This window comes from Lissotriton vulgaris, chromosome 4_1 (assembly GCF_964263255.1).
Source record: "Lissotriton vulgaris chromosome 4_1, aLisVul1.2, whole genome shotgun sequence".
Classification (NCBI taxonomy): Eukaryota; Metazoa; Chordata; class Amphibia; order Caudata; family Salamandridae; genus Lissotriton; species Lissotriton vulgaris.
The window spans coordinates 1,650,704,450-1,650,724,576 of record NC_141691.1 but is presented as its reverse complement, the minus strand read 5'-3'; positions in this window follow the sequence as shown (position 1 = coordinate 1,650,724,576).

The window sequence follows — 20,127 nt, the reverse complement described above, 5'->3', positions numbered from 1 at the left end:
GAGTTGAGCAGAGTCTCCCTGTTTCCCAATTCGATATAGTAGTCCATCTTGAATCACGAACCCTGGATAAACCATGGAATCCTCATGCCTTTGTTGGGCCTGTTCCCATACATTGAAGAGAGTGGAGTCACTGATTTGTGCAAATTTAAAGTTCCTATCAAGAACCCATGGATCAGGCGAAAGAACAACGTGTACCGGCTCGCCTTGTAGGTCTGTAGACCCAAAACCTTTAGGCTCTGTGTCGTCCAACCTATCCAATTCACGCAATGTGGTTGAAGTTATATTCTCACATATGAGCTGCGCCACTTGGTCTCCTTTATGGACAAAAATGATTCAGACCCAAAGTTAAACAGTAGGATCACTATATTGCCTCTGTAGTCCTCATCAATAACACCGGCGCCAACATCTATGAAGTATTTAGCAGCTAAGCCGGAGCGGGGAGCTATCCTGCCATAACAACCCGGCGGGACTGCGATTTGAAGGTCTGTTTTGATCAATTCCTTCTCCCGAGCCGGTATGACATACTCATATGCGCTGTACAAATCATATCCTGCTGCTTTAGCCGAACCCTTGGTGGGCGACATGGCATGTTTTGTTAATTTTACAAATTTAAGGCTGACTTCTCGCGGCCGTGCATTTGTCACTCTACCCTCCATATCTGTGTGACTTTTTCCCATGAGCTCGTCTTTGTTATCATGTTCTAGAGTCATTTTAAACATATTCAGGAAGCCTGGGTTATCGGTTCCAATGATTAGGTTTTCAGGTAAACTGGACATTACTCTCACCCTTACCGTTTGTGGAGTTCTTACTGTGGGTTCTATAACAATGTTGGCTGTCGGGTATGGTCTAATATCTCCATGAACACATTTAATATTAACAGTACCCCGGAAAATATATTGTTTTGCAGTTACATATGGAGCTTGTATCACGGACTGGCGACAGCCGGAGTCTAATAAAGCCAGCAGAGAGTGTCCATTGACTTTCACACTTACTCAGAAGGAACCGCCCATTTCCGCCGAGTAGAGGACAGTTTTGGGGAGGTACCCGACCTCCATAGGTTCCTCTTCAAGTCTTTTCTTTGGACACAAGCGAGCAATGTGGCCCCATTGCCCACAATCAAAGCACTGTGGTCCCGATATTCCACTGTTCTCTGTCCTCCATGTGCGAGGCCGTGCAGGTTCTTTTCCTCTAGAAAAATTCCTTTCAGGTCGCATTACCATTTTTTTCTCTTTCTATCTCAAATGGGGGTTTTTTCGGTTGTGCACGAGAAAATGAGGAGGCCATCTCAACTGCTTGAACGGTGGTTAAATTATGATGCTGCCGAAGCCATTTTTGTGTGGCATAGAGGAGTGCCTCAAGAAACTGCTCTAGGTATATGCGGTCAAGTATCTCCTCTTTACTGCTAGTCGTTGGTGTCAGCCACTTGTCTATGGCCATTTTTAGTCTTACGAACAAGGTTTTGGGGTTTTCCCCAACTGTGCCTCTCTCCTTGTGAAACCGTAGGCGATAAGCCTCAGGATCCAGTCCCAAATGGTCTAATATAATCCTTTTTATTTCTGCATAGGTATTATCTCCATTAGGATTTGCCACTTGATAGGCGGCCTGGGCTTCCCCTCCTAATAAAGGGGCTAGAAAGAATGGCCATTTGCTTACAGGCCAGCCACAGGCTCTAGCTGCTCTTTCGAAATTTAGCAAAAATGCATCAGGATCTTCTCCAGTCCTATATTTCTGTAGGGACATGGCTGGTGTCCCATGTGACATGGTTCTTTCGGTTGCTCCTCCCCTAGCAACTGGGTCAACACATGGTTGTTCGGTTTTGTCTTCAAACGCTTTCTTTATCACTTCTCTATCTGCCTGGGCGGATACCAAATGTTGTTCCAAGACCCATTCGATTCTTTCCTGTCCTTTTACCAGTTGCTCCACAACAGTTTCCATCTTTTCTCCAAAGATGGTGCCTATGCCCGCATTCTCCACCACTGTTACGGGTGCGGAATGAATAGGCAACACGTTAATTTTAGTCTTCTTAGGCTTTATTTTAATGTACAGGGAATCTGAACTCTTCTTCCTGTTGGATACAGTTCCTCGCGGTGATCGACTTCTCGCCGCTTTTCTTATCCCGGATTCTGCAGATTCCGTTCGACGACCTCTATCGGGTTTCCGTCGGGGTATTGGCTCGTCGGTTTCCATCTTGCCGCTCGGTGCAAACAGAAGGCGATAACAGGGTATGAGTTCGTTGTTCGCGTGGTCTAAGACCTTAAGGGAAAGGGAGTGAGGATCAAACAACCCGTGACACACAGTTATAACCAAATGCCGACGTGAGGGTTCAGTGCTCAGGGTAGGGGAGGGATACCAGGGATGTGGGATTACTCTGGTTACTCAGTAAACAGTCCCTTACGACTGGTCCAGCCCTTGATTTTGTCCCGTACCTGTGTGAGCCATACACCTCCCGCGGGTGTATGGCTGGGCGGCTCGTGGTCTCGGTGGCCTCCTGGTTTCTCCTTATTCTCTGCCGTTTCTCCGTCCATCGATCTTTTCTCCTCGAACTCCGCCAAACTCTTCTCCGCTCTGCTTCCTCCTTCCTCTCCGCTCCGCTCTCCCACTTGCTCCCTCCGGGTGAATAAACACACTGCTGATTCGTCGTTCTTGGTATAAGACGTCTCTGCGTCTTGTGGTGACTCCTCCCAGTCGTAGTTCCAGTCTGAATTAAAGGGCCATTGTCCGGATTGTATTTCAAAATCCGTGTCGATGGTCTGTGGAGAGTACAATGAATGAGAGGTAGTAGTAGACATCTGGTTACGCGAATCTTGTCCACCTCCCTGCAATTGGGAAGGCCCCACGTCGTTACAGAACCACATCTTTGTACAATTCTAAGGGTGTCTGATATCACCTAAAAGTTTTAACATCTTTTAAAAAGCAATCTTTACCTGGTCCTTAACTTTGCTCGAGCTTTTTTGGCCCCTGGCGGTACCCGGATGCTTACCGGAACCGCACTGCACTCGGGGTTGACGCTCTAGTCTTTCTCTTTACCCACTAGTGAATAACATGCGATGCAGCGACCGCACAGCTTGTAAGGGGTAAGATTTGCAGCCTGTCTGCACAGTGAGATCGCATTCTGCCTGTTGTTGGCACTTCGAAGATTATAGTGTGGCTTTTGCTTTTTTTAAATAATGTGTGATGTTTTATTTTAATTTGTGCCGAAAACCGGAAGTATACTGGAAGGGAACTGTTCTAGGAACCACATCTTTGTACAATTCTAAAGGTGTCTGATATCACCTAAAAGCACATCTTTTGAAAAGCAATCCTTACCTGGTCCTTAACTTTGCTCGAGAGTTTTTGGCCCCTGGCCATCCCCGGATCTGCACTGCACTTGGGGTTGTCGCTCTAGTCTTTCTCTTTCCTCACTAGTAGATAACACACGATGCAGCGACCGCACCTGTTGCGTGCCAAAGGCGCGCCAAAGGCAAGCCCGTCTGCGCCCGTCAGCGCCCGGAATGCAACCAGCGCCAGGACCCCTGCACAAATTTCCCCAAAAACCTACAACGGCTGCTAGATATCAGAACGACTCTGTGTGCTCCTCATAGTTGGTGCTCACAGAGTATTAGTAAAACCGGAATTGAATGTTCATCCTGTGCCTTTAAACTCCCGGCGAGTACTGGAGTGAAATTTAAGAGCATAAGTAACTTAAGGTTAGAACAGGAAAAGAATGAGCTCCTGATAGATAGAAGTAGAGGTCAAAAAGATGGTGAAAAATCATGAAAATATTGGGAATTTATAAATAAGGAAATAGAGCACGTGAAATGCTTGCTAGCTAACGTTCGCTCTATTCCAAAACATAAATATGAGTTGGAAGAGCTAGTTCAGCTCTCCAGGCCAGACCTAATTTTCCTAACCGAAACTTGGGTGGATGATACATCAGCCCCTGACTGGAATACTGCTATTCCAGAAGGGTATGCTCTCTCTCCACAAAATAGATCGACAGGTAAAGGGGGAGGTATAGCAATTATATGTCGCAACCACTTTAAAGTGCATTTTGAAGCAACTTTAAACCTCCCGGCAGAAGCAATGCACTTTCGCATTAAAGTAAGCAATTTTTAAATCCTTCAAGAGATATTGATTTATCGTCCACCTGGAAATAGAGCAGCCTTTTCCCAAGCCATACTAACAACTTTGGAACGTTACACCGATTCGCTCCCCCTTACCATTCTAGAAGATTTAAACTATCATCTAGAGGCACATAATGCCACTGACACGGCCACATTGATCGATAATTTAGATGCGTACCCATCAGGCAGGTCATACGCTGGATGGAATTTACACCAGTGACCCAGATGTTACAGTCCTCAATATACAGGCCTTACCATGGACAGACCATAAAGCCATTTACTTTAATTTTAAAGCTATTAAACCACAATATGGAGCACAAGTGATACTCCCTAAGACATTAATTAGACAATGAGATAAAATTAAAAAAGCGGACTTGGAATTGGCACTTGATTCTTCTCAGATCTTTCAGGAATGTTATAATAATAAGGCTGCTCAGCAGCTACATGACTGGCTAATGGCAGCAGCTGACAAGATCCCGGCAAAGAGATTAATGGCCGAAAAAAAAGCAGTAACATCTTCTCCTTGGTATACCACAGAATTAAAAACCTTAAAAATGTAGGAGAGCAGAACGCCGATGGCGGCAGAATTATGACACCTTAAAAAAAGACATTTATAATGTGACTATGGCACGTTACAAAGAAGTAATTGTTTCCACAAAGAAACAATTCTTTACCGTGAACAAAAAAGAGGCAGGCAATTCCACCTAGGGAATTGTTTAGAACGGTTAATCTACTACCTAAACCACAGCAGGACAAGAGATTTAAGACTGATCAAAAGCTATGCAATACAGTGACAAATTACTTCCAAGAGAAGGTGCAGGAGATTTATAATAATTTCCCAAATTTACCAACTTCCCAGAATACATTAACACCTAATATTAGTCCACAATGCACTCTGCCCGGTTTTCAGCCCATGAATAATAATGAGGTGCAAAAGTTACTAGTGTCTATAAAATCAGGGGCACCCACTGATCCTTGCCCCCCCTCCATTATACATCAAGCAGCTCAGAAAATTGGTGAAAAACGTACACCTATTGTAAATCAAGTTATAGCCACTGGTGTATACCCGACTATCTGGTAAAAGGCAGCTATTCGACCTCTATTGAAAAAAACTGATTCCGACCCTAATGAGCCCAAAAACCTACCTAATCGACCTATAGCTGGCCTACCTATCATGGCAAAAGTACTGGAAAAACAACTCAGTAGAGAATTAACAGAGTACTTTGATGTAAACAACTTACTCGATAGTTCGCAGCATGGGTTTCGTCCACGTCATTCAACAGAGTCAGCACTGATTTTTGCAGCTGAGGAGATCCGTAGAACAGTGGATGGTGGGAAAAGGGCGGTCCTTGTGGTCCTTGATCTCTCGTCTGCGTTTGATACTGTAAACCATGTGGTTTTGCTGCAGCGGCTGAGGGAGGCGGGAGTTGAAGGGACTGCTCTGTCCCTAATGTCCTCTTTTCTGGAGGCTAGAGAGCAAAAGGTGTTCTGGGATGGCACACAGTCTGAGAGTTTTTATCTGCCTTGTGGAGTGCCGCAGGAATCTGCGCTGTCCCTAATCCTTTTCAATTTGTACATTGCCCCTTTGACCAGTCCAGTTAAGAAACATGGTTTTGGACTCGTATCATATGCTGACGACTGTCAGCTTATCATCTCCGTCACCGATGAGCCAGAAGTCACTGCAGGCAGGTTTCATGCCTGCCTTACTGACATCATAAGATGGATGGCCCAGAACTATTTACAAATAAATACAGACAAAACAGAGGTGATGAAGTTTGGAACAGGGTAATCTATTTGGAATCAAACCTGGTGGCCGGTGGAGGCTGGAGAATGCCCACACCCTATTGACAGAGCTAGAAATCTGCGAGTCATTTTTGATACTAAGCTGAACTTTGGCGCCCAGGTTAACAGCCTTGTCTCCTCCTGTTTTTTTCTTCTAAAAATATTGCAATTTTTTTTCCTTTTATTCCTCAATTACTCCAGAAAACTGTGATGGTAGCGCTTTTTCTATCAAAGCTGGACTATGCTAATGCATTGTTCCTAGGTATTGATAAATTTCAGTTACAAAAACTGCAATTGTTGCAAAATACGGCTGCCAGACTTCTTCTGGGGCTGTGTAGAGGGCAACCAACATCAGCTGGAATAAGATCATTACACTGGCTTCCTATTAAACAACGGATTGAATTTAAAGCACTAACTTTGGTATATAAAGCAGTAAATGGGGAAAGTCCAGCCGATTTTCATAAGCTTTTAATAACCTTTGCTCCTTCACAAGCATTGAGATCGGCTACTCAGGGATTAATAAACACTCTAAAATTTAGAAGAGCTAGATGGGGCGGTCGAGCCATAACACACTGTGCAACTACGCTCTTGAATAAACTACCGATATCCCTGCGACGTCTGCCAAATCTCCAGCTTTTCAGGAAGAATCTGAAAACCTGGTTTTTCACAGTTGCATAGGTCATAAGCTTTCTCACTGTGCTCCCACCCTCCCACCTCAGCACCAAGACACTTGGGTATTCGTGCGCTCTACAAGAAAAATAAACATAAACTTAAAGTAGGGACCTGCCTTCCAACGTCAGGGAAAGGAAAGTCACCTTTTTAGATAGCCTTGCTCAACCCCCGGTAGCTTGGCACGAGTAGCCAGGCTTATCTTCAAGGCAAATGTGTAAAGTATTCGCAACCACGCTCACAATAACCCAATGATGACACCACAAATAGACTCTACACAAGTTTCATAAAACAAGTATAAACTTCATGTAAAAAGATATACAAAAAGACCACATGATATAGAACCAACATATGAGGTTCTGTAATATTTTGCCTGGACAGTTGTTAGGCCAGCCAGTCCTTGTAAGTTCTGGCAATGTTAATGAGCACTTCTAAACAATCTCCTGTACTCCTAATATCATATCATACAGTTCGTAATGCTAGAATGAGGCACTTTTGCAATGTAAAAATACTGTAACGCGTAGCGTAGCAATCAGACACTCTGCAATGAAAAGAATGCAATGGTTAACTGTTAGATTTGGGGGTCTCTAGCTGTCACAGGTAGGTACGTGTGACAAATAGGGACCCTCTCCTCTAGTCAGGATAAGGGGATTACACTCCTAAAATGACCCCTGCTCACCGCATTGGTAGCTTGGCATGAGCAGAAGGGCTTTACTTCAGAGGCGTTGTAAGTTAAGCAGTTGTGACCACATACAGTACCCCAGTGACAACATTAAAAATGGACACCACACAGGTTTTATACCAAAAATAAGTAGACTTTATATAGAGTTACCACAAGACCATAAATGCCAAAAAAAACTCAATAAGATTACTTTAAGATGGTAGATTTAAGCTTAGTTCAGTTCAGTTCTTAGATGCGACACTGCATCAATGTACCTTAAGTTGCGTTGCGCTTCCACGACAAGCAATGTCGCAGCGATGGGAAATGCGGCAAAGCTCAGATACAAAGAAATAAAGACGAGTAGATCTTCCAGATGCGGCACGCTTCTCAGAGATGCAAGAAGTTCTCGGTTTGATGCGTGGAGTGCAGCGGCGACACCCTTAGGATGCGGTAACAACAGCTCCAGAGACGACGCTCTTTTCCCACGATGCCTGAAGATTCCACTAGATGCGACAACTACAGAGGCGACATCCAAGATGCGACGGCAGCAGCTCCGATGGCGGCGCGTATATCAGGGATGCGAGGTGCTCTTTGTTAAAGTGGTGCAGTGCAACGGTTCCAGCGGTGACACCCTCCTTCGGAGTTGTGACGGCAGGCACAGTGACGCCGACACACTCCAACCTCGTTGCGAGATTCTTCTCCTGATGCGGTGCAGTGCGACAACTACAGCGGTGACACCCTCCTTCGGAGTTGCAACGGCAGCAGCAGCAATGGCGACACGCTTCCTCTTCGTTGCACCACGCTTCTCTCTGATGCTGCGCAGTGCGACAGTTCCAGCGGTGACACCCTCCTTCGGAGTTGCAACGGCAGCGGCAGCGACGGCGACACGCTTCCTCTTCGTTGCACCACGCTTCTCTCTGATGCGGCGCAGTGCGACAGTTCCAGCGGTGACACCCTCCTTTGGAGTTGCAAAAGCAGGCACAACGACGGTGACACGCTTCTTCTCGCTGAGTCGCGCTTCCAGCTCCTTGTGACACGCAGTTTCTCAGGCCCAAAACAGCAGCAGGCACTTCCAAAGAACTCTGGGGAGCAGGGGGGTGAAGTATGTCTAGCCGTACACAAGCAGTGACGCTGGGACCTTTTAAATCACCAGAACTTGCCTTGCCATGTGGTGTTCCTCAAGGCTCAACCCTAAGTCCGACACTATTTAACATCTATGTGTCGGACTTAGCTAGGGTTATTAAATCATACCAGATGAGCCTTACTTCCTATGCTGATGACACCCAGCTGGTGCTCGCCATAAATAATAATGGAGATCAGGTGGCAGCACGCTTTCAGGAAGGCATGTCAGCAATCAAAGACTGGATGCACACCAACTGCCTGAGGCTGAACTCCGAGAAGACGGAGGTAGTTGTCTTCGGGAAGATCTCCCCCCCATGGTCAGCAGATTGGTGGCCCTCATCCTTAGGAGCCGTACCAGTACCAGTAGCTAGGGTCAGAAACCTGGGAATAGTCTTTGACGAGAAGCTCAACTTCATGGCACATGCCAACCAAACGGCGGCAAATGCCCACCACAAACTTAGGCTTATTCGCAAAATTATCCCACTTCTTTCTGACAGCGCTGGCAAAACTGTGGTGAGCACCCTTGTGCTCTCCGCTTTAGACTACTGCAACGGCCTATTTGCCAATGCACAAAACCGGGTACTCTCCAAGCTGCAATTGATTCAAAATGCGGCAGCAAGAGTACTATCCAGGACCCCGAAATTTAAATCTATCAGTCATACCATCAGAAACTACCACTGGTTAACAATCAGGAACCGTATTAAATTTAAATCCCTCTGTCTGACATTTAAGGCCATTCACAATCAAGGCCCAATGTTCCTGCGAGAACAGCTCACTACCTACTGTCCATCTAGACAACTGAGATCTATGTCACAACACCTTCTGGCAGTACCCCGCACCAGGACAGTCACTTGGGGAGACAAGCGCTTCACAGTGACAGCAGCCAGACTCTGGAACTCGCTTCCGTTAACAATCAGATCTTGTCATTCCCTTCTCCAGTTCCGGAAGCTGCTGAAAACGTGGTTGTTTAACCAGTAACGAGTCCTATCTGCCATTGTGCGGACACCTCCAAAGATCCCAATAGTAATCTTAGCGCCAAGACGCCCACGGGCAAATGTATGCGCTTTATAAATTTCAATAATAAATAAATAAATAAATGTTGTCCCTAAGACTTTAGCAGAAGGCAAGCTCTTTTCCAAGCACTTGGAGATCCTTCAAAAGTTGAAAGCAAAGTACACAAAGTTCCTTTCTTCTTCCTTTGGCAGTAACGCAACCACTGCAGGCCAGTGCCCCAAGTAGCACTTCAGCTTGAGAATAGTCTCTCCTCAGTTTCTTCAGGTTCCTCTCCTCAGTAAAGGTTTCTTCTTGTAGTTCAAAGTGATCTAATTTCATGGGATCAGGGTCCCAATATTTATACCCCAAAATCATTTGTTCTCTGAGGGTAGAGGGGCCTTTGCCCAGTCCAAACCAGTTCTGAGGCACTCTGTTTACCAGACTTCTCATTTCCTTTCACAGTGCAGGGCAGGCACATCAGATACCTAACAGGAGGTGGAGCCAGCATTGTGGAAGGTAAGTATAGTCCCGGAGCACTTTGTTTACAAGACTCCTTCTCTTCTTTCAGTGTGCAGGGCAGAGACATCAGCCACTCCCCAGAGGGTGGAGCCAGCATTGTGGATGGCAGGCACAGCCCTATTCAAGGTTCAGGTGCAACTCCTCCCTCCCATCCAGATACAGATCTCTCTATTCACCACCGGGTGATTCAGCCTGTCTCCTGGAACTCCCCAGTCCTGTCACTCACAAAACCAGACATAGGAATACACAACCTACCAGAGGCAGGATTGAATGGTTAGTCAAGCAAATACCTACTTTCTAAAAGTGGTATTTGCAAACACAGAATATTAAAACCAACTTCACTAAAAGATGTATGTTATTATTCTGAGTTCAGGCATACTAAACTCGAATTTCTACCATGTTCTCTGAGACAGTTAGGATTATAAAATGTAATAACTCTATCAGCCCATTCTGGCCTATGGAGAACAGGTAGCCTTGCAATAGTGAAAAACGAAAATGGCTGTAATTCCCTATTAGAACATGCCACACACATCAGGGCTTGACCTACCTTATCCTTACAATGCGCCTGCCTTTAGGCCTACCATAGACCCTTATGGTAGGCGGATATGAAGAAAAGAGAAGGTTTAGTGACTGGTAATTGGGTGCACTTGCCCAGTCAGCATGACAGTACCAGACTGCACGCAGGCTCTGCAAAGGCAGACCTTAGACACATTTTACAAGGCTGCTTCTATGGGTGCCACAACCAGTGCTACAGGCCCACCAGCAGCATTTGGATTTACACGCCCTGGGCACACTCAGTGCACTAGAATACGGTCTGACAAGTAAACCAAATAGCCAAACATGGAACCACTGTTTAGTACATCAATTTATAATAGAGAGCACTTGCACTGTGGCACTGGATAGCAGTGGCACAGTGCACAAAGCACTGGAAAAAAAACCATGAGGGAACAACAAAAATGGAAAGGAGACCCAAGCCAATGGTGCCAGGTCTAACAGTAACGCAACAATCAGGCACTTTGCATGGAAAAATGATGCAATGCATAATACAACCACCAGATATGTTGTTCTCTTAAAATAAGGAAATGCTTATACACTAATTCGTTATGCAGGAATAATGCAATGCGCAATACGCTAATCAGGTAGATTGTTATGCAGAAACAAGGCAATGCGTCATATGACAATCAGGTAGTTCATTATACAGAGGTGATGCAAAATGTGTAATACGTCAGTCAGGTACTCCTTTCTCCAGAAATGGAATACTACGTAGTACACTCAGTACCCGATCACCGGGTCTTAGGCAGTCTCTCCGCTTCTCCTTCTGACCTTCAGTTAGCATTTCACAATTGCCCCCAATACAGTACGATGTAATCCCAAAGTGCAGCTTCACACTCCGTCCCATGTACAGCCACTCCCTTGGCAATACGGGCCGCGATACGAGCCAAAGCAGAGGTTCGCGCTGCCAACACGAGAGAGAGGCTGAGGGCTTCTTCCTCTGAGCCCGCGCCTTGCCCCAGGAGTTGATACACGTTACTTGGGGGCGCAAACCCACTCTCCTCTTCTCGTCCAGCGGCTGGGCCTCCAATGCAGCTTTGCGAAATGGCAACGGTGGCTCGGGCCGGCAACTCAGCTCCTCCGGGACTGCTGGTCCGGGCCACTTCACTTACGTAGATCTCAGGCTGCCACAAAGCACACGCATTCACCAACGAAGAGTCTTCCTTGACTTCGGGTGCACGACCAATGGGCACTCAACACACAGGTTTCAGGTTGCACGAAGTTCACGCGCACAGCGTCGCTTAAGATCAATTTACTCCGGTGCACATGATAACACAGCAAAAACTCACTAAAGGCTCCCGGTGCACAACCCATCTGCACACAGGGGCGATGAGACTCACTGGGATTCCGGAGCACACTATAGCAAGGCAAATCCTCATGAATCTCTCACTGTGCACAATGCTCATGCTCACAGCGTTGATGGGACTCACTGGATTCCAGTGCGCACGATAACAAAGCAAATCCTCACGAAGGTCTCCCGGTGCACAATGCACCCACACACAGTGGCAATGAGACTCACTTGGATTCCGGTGCACACGATCACTGTACAATCCTCACAACGGGGTTCAGGCTGCACAAAGCACACGCACACAGCGTTGCTGATCCTTGCTTGGATTCCAGGTGCCCACGATCACAAGCCAATCTTCCTGAAGGTCTCATGCTGCACAAAGCGCACGCACACAGTGTTGCTGAGACTCACTTGGAACTCCAGGCACCCACAATCACAGGGCAGTTCTTACGGTGGTCTCAGATTGCAACAGGCACGCTCACACAGCGCCACTGAGACTCTCCTGGAAACCTTTTCCGAACAGGGAGCCAACTCAACTCAGGCCCTTGGGGATAAGTTACTTCAGTACACAGCACACAGCAAAGTCCTTCAAGCAGGGGGACACAGCACACAGCAAAGTCTTTTTAGCCTTTCCTTGGTCAAAACATCAAACTGCAGGCCAGCCCCAAAACACACAGCAAGGGTCAGTACTATCCTTCAGTCTCTTCAGTTTTTTCTACCTTGGCAAAGATCCTGTTGACGAAGAAGTTGCTCCAGTCTTGTTCACACATGATCAAGCCATTCTCCAATGTTCAGGGGCTTCAGCTCTCATAGTTATATCCCTCAATTGCTTTGAAGCCTTTGTGTTTCAGGGGGCACTGACCCCTGTCCAAACCAGTTCTGGGTGCCTCCCCACCAGCAAGACCTCACTTCCTTTGATTAGTGAGGGTCCGGATTCTCAATCACTCAGCAGGAGATGAGCCAATTGTTTTATAGCAGCAACCCAGGCCTCTTCGCCTCTAGGGGCTTCTCAACCCCCAACACTTCAGAGGCAGGCCAGCCTGTTGTTGTTTCACCTCCTCCCATTCCCCAAATCCTATTGCTTTCAAATCCAGACAGTCAATCCACAGCCAGGCAGAGACACACAGAAATGTTAGAGCACAAAAACTCAGCCACTTCTAAAAGAGTGGCTTCTGAACACACAATGCAAAAACTACCTCCATAAAATGATGTGTTATTACATTGTGATTTCAGGCATGCTAAACTTTACCTTTCCATCTTGAGCCTTTGGGGAGATAGGCTGGACAGCATATTACACAGCCTTTCCATTCAATCCCATGGGCAAGATGGCCTTTCAATAGTGTTAAACAAAAATGGATATTATTTCACTGTCAGGACATGGCACACACCTTAGTTCATGCCCTATCTTTGAAATGCACTGCACCATGCCCAGGCGTACCCTGGACCTACCATAGGGGTGTCTGATGTGCATAGAAAGGGAAGAATAAGTTCTAGCAAGTGATTGCACTTGACAGAAAAACATGGCAGTTTAACAAACTGCGATGTGGGCCCTGCAATGGCAGGCCTGAGTTCCCTTTTGAAAGCTACTTGCGTGGGTGGCACAATAAGTGCTGCAGGTCCACTAGTAGTGGTTGCATTACCAGCCCCGGAACACATAGTGCACTTTACTAGAGACTTTACTTAGTAAGGCAAACATACCAATAATAGACAACCAATTACCATTACACTTTATACAGATAACACTTGCACTTTGACACTGTTTAGCAGAGCAAAGCATCTAAGTCAGTCAAAAATAGCAGAGGTAGAGGCAAAACATCAGGGGTAATCACTCCAAGAAGTGCCGAGTCTAACAGCGCTATTAAACCAGTATTAATGTTCCTGGTACATGAGTGGAATTTCTATGTCCTCGAACGGGCCATATTCCACTGGTGCATCTACCTCTGTGTAAGAGTGAAATATATATGTTCTTGAGTTTTGTGCCCTCCCGCTCCAGACGTCTCTGGTGTTTTGTGGGTAGGGGTCTCTGAGAATAGCATGACTAAACTACTCAGATTCTACTGGTAAATAAGTACCCAACCAACGTTGGTGGTGCCATGTCGTGTAGTTTCTATATTACTCAAGCGGGACCTGTGCGTTTGGATAACATAAACTGTGCGATTGGTGGCAGACTATCTCTGAGCACACCTACCGCCTATGTTAACTGGTTTGCATTAGCTAGCTCACAGTGCCACTAGATTTTCCTCTTATCGGGGCAATAATATTTTCTGGCAACCTTAGATCATGACAACTCTGATCCCTCAGGATCGTGGAAACAATAAACTCCTTTTCACTCAGTCTCTCATGATCACTTACTCGGTCTCAGAGAGTTACACAGAAGAAACAGTAGGGCGTGTTCACAATAAGAATTTATTGCACCGTTGTCCTTCTAGTGTATAATAGATGTGCTGCAACAACTGTTAGACAGTAGCCGAGATATATGATAAGCAGTGCAGTGAATATAAAACGATATTACAGTTCTACCATCTTGCAATGATCATGAATGCATACATGAATATAAAATGCATGACAAAACAAGACTGCGTATTCCAGTTGTACCTAAGTTTCCCTAGCATGTGAGTAGGTGAGTAGCCAAGAATCCCTCTAGGTTTTAGTCTAACCCCATTATCTGAGTAGAGAGAGTGTGGGACGCCGTACTAATCTCGAGTTGGACACCCCACAAGGGATATGTTAGCCCAGTGTCAGCTGAAGCGTCTGAATGCAGGAGCCTCAGCGTCTCTGGTCAGTGTGTCTGCCTGGAAGTCTTGGTTCCCTCTGTTTAACCCTGGCAAGATGTGCTGTATTTATACACTGAGGTATCTAGCGTTCATTTGTCCCTTCTTACTTGTATTAGCCATTGTTGGATTTGAGGATGACGTATGTGATGAAACTTGTACGTAGATATTATGCAGGTGGTGTCTAGCCCCTGCCTGGTTTTCAAGAACCCTTATGAATATTCATTCATACTGTGCGAGTCTATAGATGAAGTCATAGAACGCTATTGTTCAGGGAAAACCCTCCTTCTGCACCCAAGGCTAGAACTAGGTAAAAGTTCAAACTTAAAGGCTTGTAACTGTGTAGTATAAGGGGGGTAATGTAGGTGAAGGTGTACGGTATTAGCCGGGCCTATATTAGGGTACCTATATGAAACATAACAGCACAATAGTAACAACAGCACATGTGAAGGGGCAGCAGTACTTCAGCAGCCTCCTGTGAAGGGTCAGCAGTACTTTACACTGTGAAAGGACAATGCTACTCTCACAGATGATGAGAACAAACAAAAGCACTCTAGTAGGCATTGCATAGGCAATGAACAAAGTAGCAGCCAGTTTGAGGGGGTCACGGTACGCTAGCAGAAGCATAATTTTGTGTAAGTACTCTAGAAACCATGTGAAGGGAAAACAATGCTCCAGTAGCCATTGCATATGCACATGAACACTGTAGTAGCCAGCACAAAGGGTAACACTAGTCTAGCAGCATGTGAATGGACTTAACCAATCTAGTAGCCCTGTGAAGTGGCAGCAGCACCCTACCAGCGTCATCAGATGACAGAACTACTGTAGCAACCCAATGTGAATGAACCATAGTACAGTTTTAACAAGTACTGACCTCTGATGCAGCTTTAGCACTAGAGTGTGCGCTGCCCCGGACGGACTTGTGAGTTCCATTGCGATCGGAGCATGCAGCTCCTGGTTTAACTGAGGCTTTTACTCTAATGCAGCCACGTGGAGGTTACGAGGACTGAACAAATAGGAAGGGCTGTGCAGCCGGGGTGTATACTGGAGAGCAAGAACACTAGAATGCTGACCTTTGTCGACATCAAGAGAGTAGCCTCACAAGGAAGTTCCACTGATGCAAAGATGTACTTGGCCCTCTGGAGACTGATAAGAGCAAGCACACAGAGGAACAAAAGGACATAGTATGCTACAGCCAATAGAAGTGGAGGAAAAGTAAGTGGCAAGCCCAGAATCCAATGAAAAGTAAGGAAAGCAAGGGGGTGGGATATAAGCCCCTTTTAAGATTTATAGTGAATGCAATAGATTTCACAAGCACAGCGCAAGCTCTGTGCAGGCGAAACCTAAAAATGTTCTAGATGTTCTTATCTAGCTCTTGCATTGAAGCAGCAATGTTTGTAGTTAGGTTTATCAAGTAGACAATATCGAGTTACCAGGACATTGAGTTAGTTCATTGTAGGTAAGTCTATATTTACTATTCATAAGAGAATACAGACTGAGAAGAGGTACTTGAAGTAAAGTATTAATCGTATTAATGCCATTGAGACGGAAAGGGAATGTTTAGTAACGTGTAATTTCCATCTCCATTGAATGATATTTGTATGCATTCATGAAGTTTTCGTCTCACCATGTTTTCGCTTTTTAAAGTAATCACACTTGAACATATTATACATTTCTGAATAGCATAGCGGGAATTTGATGTCTCAAACCGGGAAACAATGAAAGGAGTGCTGCAATTTAAACATCAAAATGAAAACATGTTTACTCTGCTCGCCATGGTTTCAGTCTCAATGTTCAGATATTCAGAGCAACTCGGTTCTTGAACTCCAAAAATATAAATACTTAAACCTGTCCAGTTCTTTCTTTCTCTTCATGGCAGTTTTTCTTTATTATAAAGACATTCTATACATTATTGAATGACTCTAGTGGAAATGATAGACCAATTTGAAATGGATCTTGTGTATAAAATAGAATATGTAAGCAGATTCCAACAAGTGACATTATTGTTTCTGAGCCAGCTTATAATATTAAACAAATGAAAATGACAGAACTCTCGGTCCTTTCAAGCCCGTGCCCTCCGTAGTGAGAATGAATATTTCCTGGAGGAACCATACCAAGACGATGTCTTTTTTCTGATTGTACACTGTACACTGTACAAACCTGTTGCAACTTGAATCTTTTTACATTTGTTGAAGCGTAACTATATTTGAGAGCTAAACACCAGCAGATGACAACCCCTTAACAAAGAGCGAGCCCTTGGAAAATTCAAGCGCAACTGCAAACAGCGAGAGTCTTTAACACATTTTCGCAATAGGAATGTTTATTGGATGCCAAAGAAGAAAGTTGGCAGATTTCCAAAGCATATATAATGACTGACATATCGTTGAAAAAAATCCAAAATAAAAAAAGAGTTGTCATGAAGACAGATTTCGAAGAGTTATCTTGGCTGCTCGGAATTTATGTCTATTTCATGGCTCACCAGGCGCCTGCAAAGAATGATAGGCCTGTTTAGGCACTAGCTTTGCCAACTGAAGGCACTTAGACTGGGACGAATTCTACAGGTTAGAGTGAAAGTACTACCCATGTGAGAATAATGCCCTGGAAACTGTACGAGATAGAAGGAAATAATATGTTAAATGGTGATTCAAAGAAAAGGCAAAATGGGATTTGGACGGAGAAATGGGCCCGAGTACATTCTAAGTGGTGCACTTGGATAATATAGCAGCTGCCTTTAGCAAAACCTGCACTGACAGCAGCACACAGGAGGGCTGGACCTGCAGAGGGCGACGCGCATCATGAATGCATTGCATGCTGGTGGAGCTCGTGCAGTACCTTGGCTCAGTACCTTGGGATCAAGCGGGTAGAGGAAAAGCAAAGCTACTCAGAGCCAAGGTTCAAGGCATCGTGGATTAGGATTGGGAGATGCCAACCACCCAGCATCTGCTCTTCCGCTACGCAGCTGCAAAAAGTGAAAAATAAAATGATGATAAACCAGGATTATTCTCATTTTATTTTTCCATCCCAGGCGAGTCTTACGGGGCGGAGCCATCGCAGGGGCAGTCACAGAGGGGGAGTGGTGGTCACTGTTGTCAGGGCGCATATAAGTATGGTCGGCCGTCTCAGAATGGTCATACAGTGATGCGCACTGAAGCGGTTTCCAACCCGAGCTGCGTTTCCGGGTTGGAGACAGCAGGCAGAGGCTCCCAGTCTCTCTGGGAGCACAAATCAAGGGCCCTCAGGCCAATCCTGATGATGCTCTCATGCAGCATGAGAGCAGCGTCAGTATTGGCCTCAGGGGAATCTGGGAGCCTGTGCTGACGAGGAGCAGATGAGCGGCAATGAAACAGGTAAGTTACTTTTTATTTGTTTTTTGTGTGTGTCATTCACACCCTCCCCCCCCCCCCCCCTTCCTCCCGGCACTCAGTCTAGACACCAGCTGCTACTGCAACCACTCAGACCCATGTCCAGGTATCCATGCAGATTTTCTCGTGGAGAACTATGGTTCTCAATGATATCTATTTATTTATCTATCTATCTATCTATCTATCTATCTATCTATCTATCTATCTATCTATCTATCTATCTATCTATCTATCTATCTATCTATCTATCTATCTATCTATCTATCTATCTATCTATCTATCTATCCGTCTGTCTGTCGGGCTGTCGGGCTGTCTGTCTAACTCTCTGTCTGTCTGACTATCTGTCTGACTATCTATCCTATAGAGCTTTCTATATGGGATCTCTTGGTGCTAAGCAGGTAGCTCCTAGGCAGCACTGCCTATTACAGTATTTGTTGAACCACTCATGAGCCAATGAGATATGGGTTTTCACAGTTTCAGTTCTTGGACGACAAAGACATTAGTATGCAACAAGCCTCTGAGGTTGAATAACATCCGATTTAACTTGTTGCCTTTTTCTGTCAATATTAATGTTCTCATTTTGACAATACTGAAACATTGTATCGTTTGTGTGTTGCATCTGTGCATAGTGCATGTGGGCCTACTATTTTCTAGTTACTGTTTTTTCAGTAAATATATTTAGTTTAAATTAGATATTAAAGCTTTGTTTTATCGCACCATTCTGGCTGGATGATTCATACTAGATTGTAGCTGTGAATGTATTGTCTCACATATCTGCTCTGAGTTAAGACTTGGCTTAAACACCCACAATTACCCAGAAGTCAAAGAGGTTTAGCTGGGACTCACCGCCTGGAATAGACTTGAGGCCTTATTACACGTGGGTCGGGGAAAAAGTGCTATTTATCACACCTTCTAAACACAGAAACCACGAAGTACATTATTTATCTTGTTCAATAAATAGCATCTAATATGGGTTTTATGGGCAATAACACGCAGATGTTGGTGTTTAACGCACCAAAATATGCATGATAGAGTAAATACCATATACTTTCAACCTGTTAAATTTCGGCAGGTTTGACCTGCTGAAATGTAATGAAGGTTGTGCTTGAAATACTATTATTATTAACCACCGGACAGAATAAGGCATCCAGCACATCATCACGTACAGTTTTCATATTTGAAATAAGAAAAGAAAAAAGGGACAACATAACTGCAGTGTAACAACAACGAAGCAGATCTAGAACGACTTAAGATACACCTCTGCTAACCAGTCATTCTGTCCAAGCTGAACTTCTAGCCCCAACAGTGCCAGTGGATGAAGGTGGAAAACATCACATAAAGATTTCCAAATAATGACAATAATTCAGTCTCATGGAAGGAGGGGATGCATTCACCAGAAAAGTCCAGAATATCAGGAGCCAGTACACCTGCATAGATGTCTACGTTAAGTGTCTAGCTAACACAGACCCTTTGACGTCAGCAATCCTCAGTGAGAGGAATGTAAAAAAACACCCTAGATGTCTAAAAATAGCTGTGATTGGCCATTCGACTGATAGATCAGGTGTTCTTTGGCCGCCCTCTGCATCATGTAATACATCTGGTCTTTCCAAGGTGGGAACTAAGGGCTTGGACATATTCTGGAGGTTACACATTTTTGCTGTTATCGGAAGGGCCGTAGACAGCAATCGGTTCTTGTTCCTAGTTACTGGGAGGATCTCCCTAGCATTAAGCACCAGGATGAGGGCAGCCAAAGGTGACTGACCCAAGACACATGTGTCCGTGAGGATTTGCCATACCTGCATCTATAAGCACTGTAGTCACTGGCAGGACCATAACATGTGCACAATGTCACTATCAGAAGAGGTACATCTCCAGCAATCAGAGGAAGGTGCCAATTTTGCATGAAAGTGTCTTTCCCGTGACCAGTGCCAATCATCTAGAGTTTTGAAATTGCTGAAATTCGTCCGGGATTTTCAGAGGTCTCTGTTATGGTAAGCCATAAGGCACACCCATTGCGGCGGGGAATAGGAGACACTAAGCAGTTTTGGTCACCATACTGAGAGGAAGCGCCCCAGTGGGGCTGAAAAAAGCCTCAAAATAGCCTGTTGATAAGCAAGTCATCGAGTTATGTGATCAGTTTTGTGTAATGGCACCAGCCAACCAAGTAAGAATGTAACAAGGACACTTGATGTAGCCATTTGCATGTCTTCGACATCGATTGAAAGCAGTGTTGCATCTGTAGGTACCTCGAAAAATGGGATCTGGATCGGTTGTACGTGATCGAGGGGACAGTAAATGGCTTCAC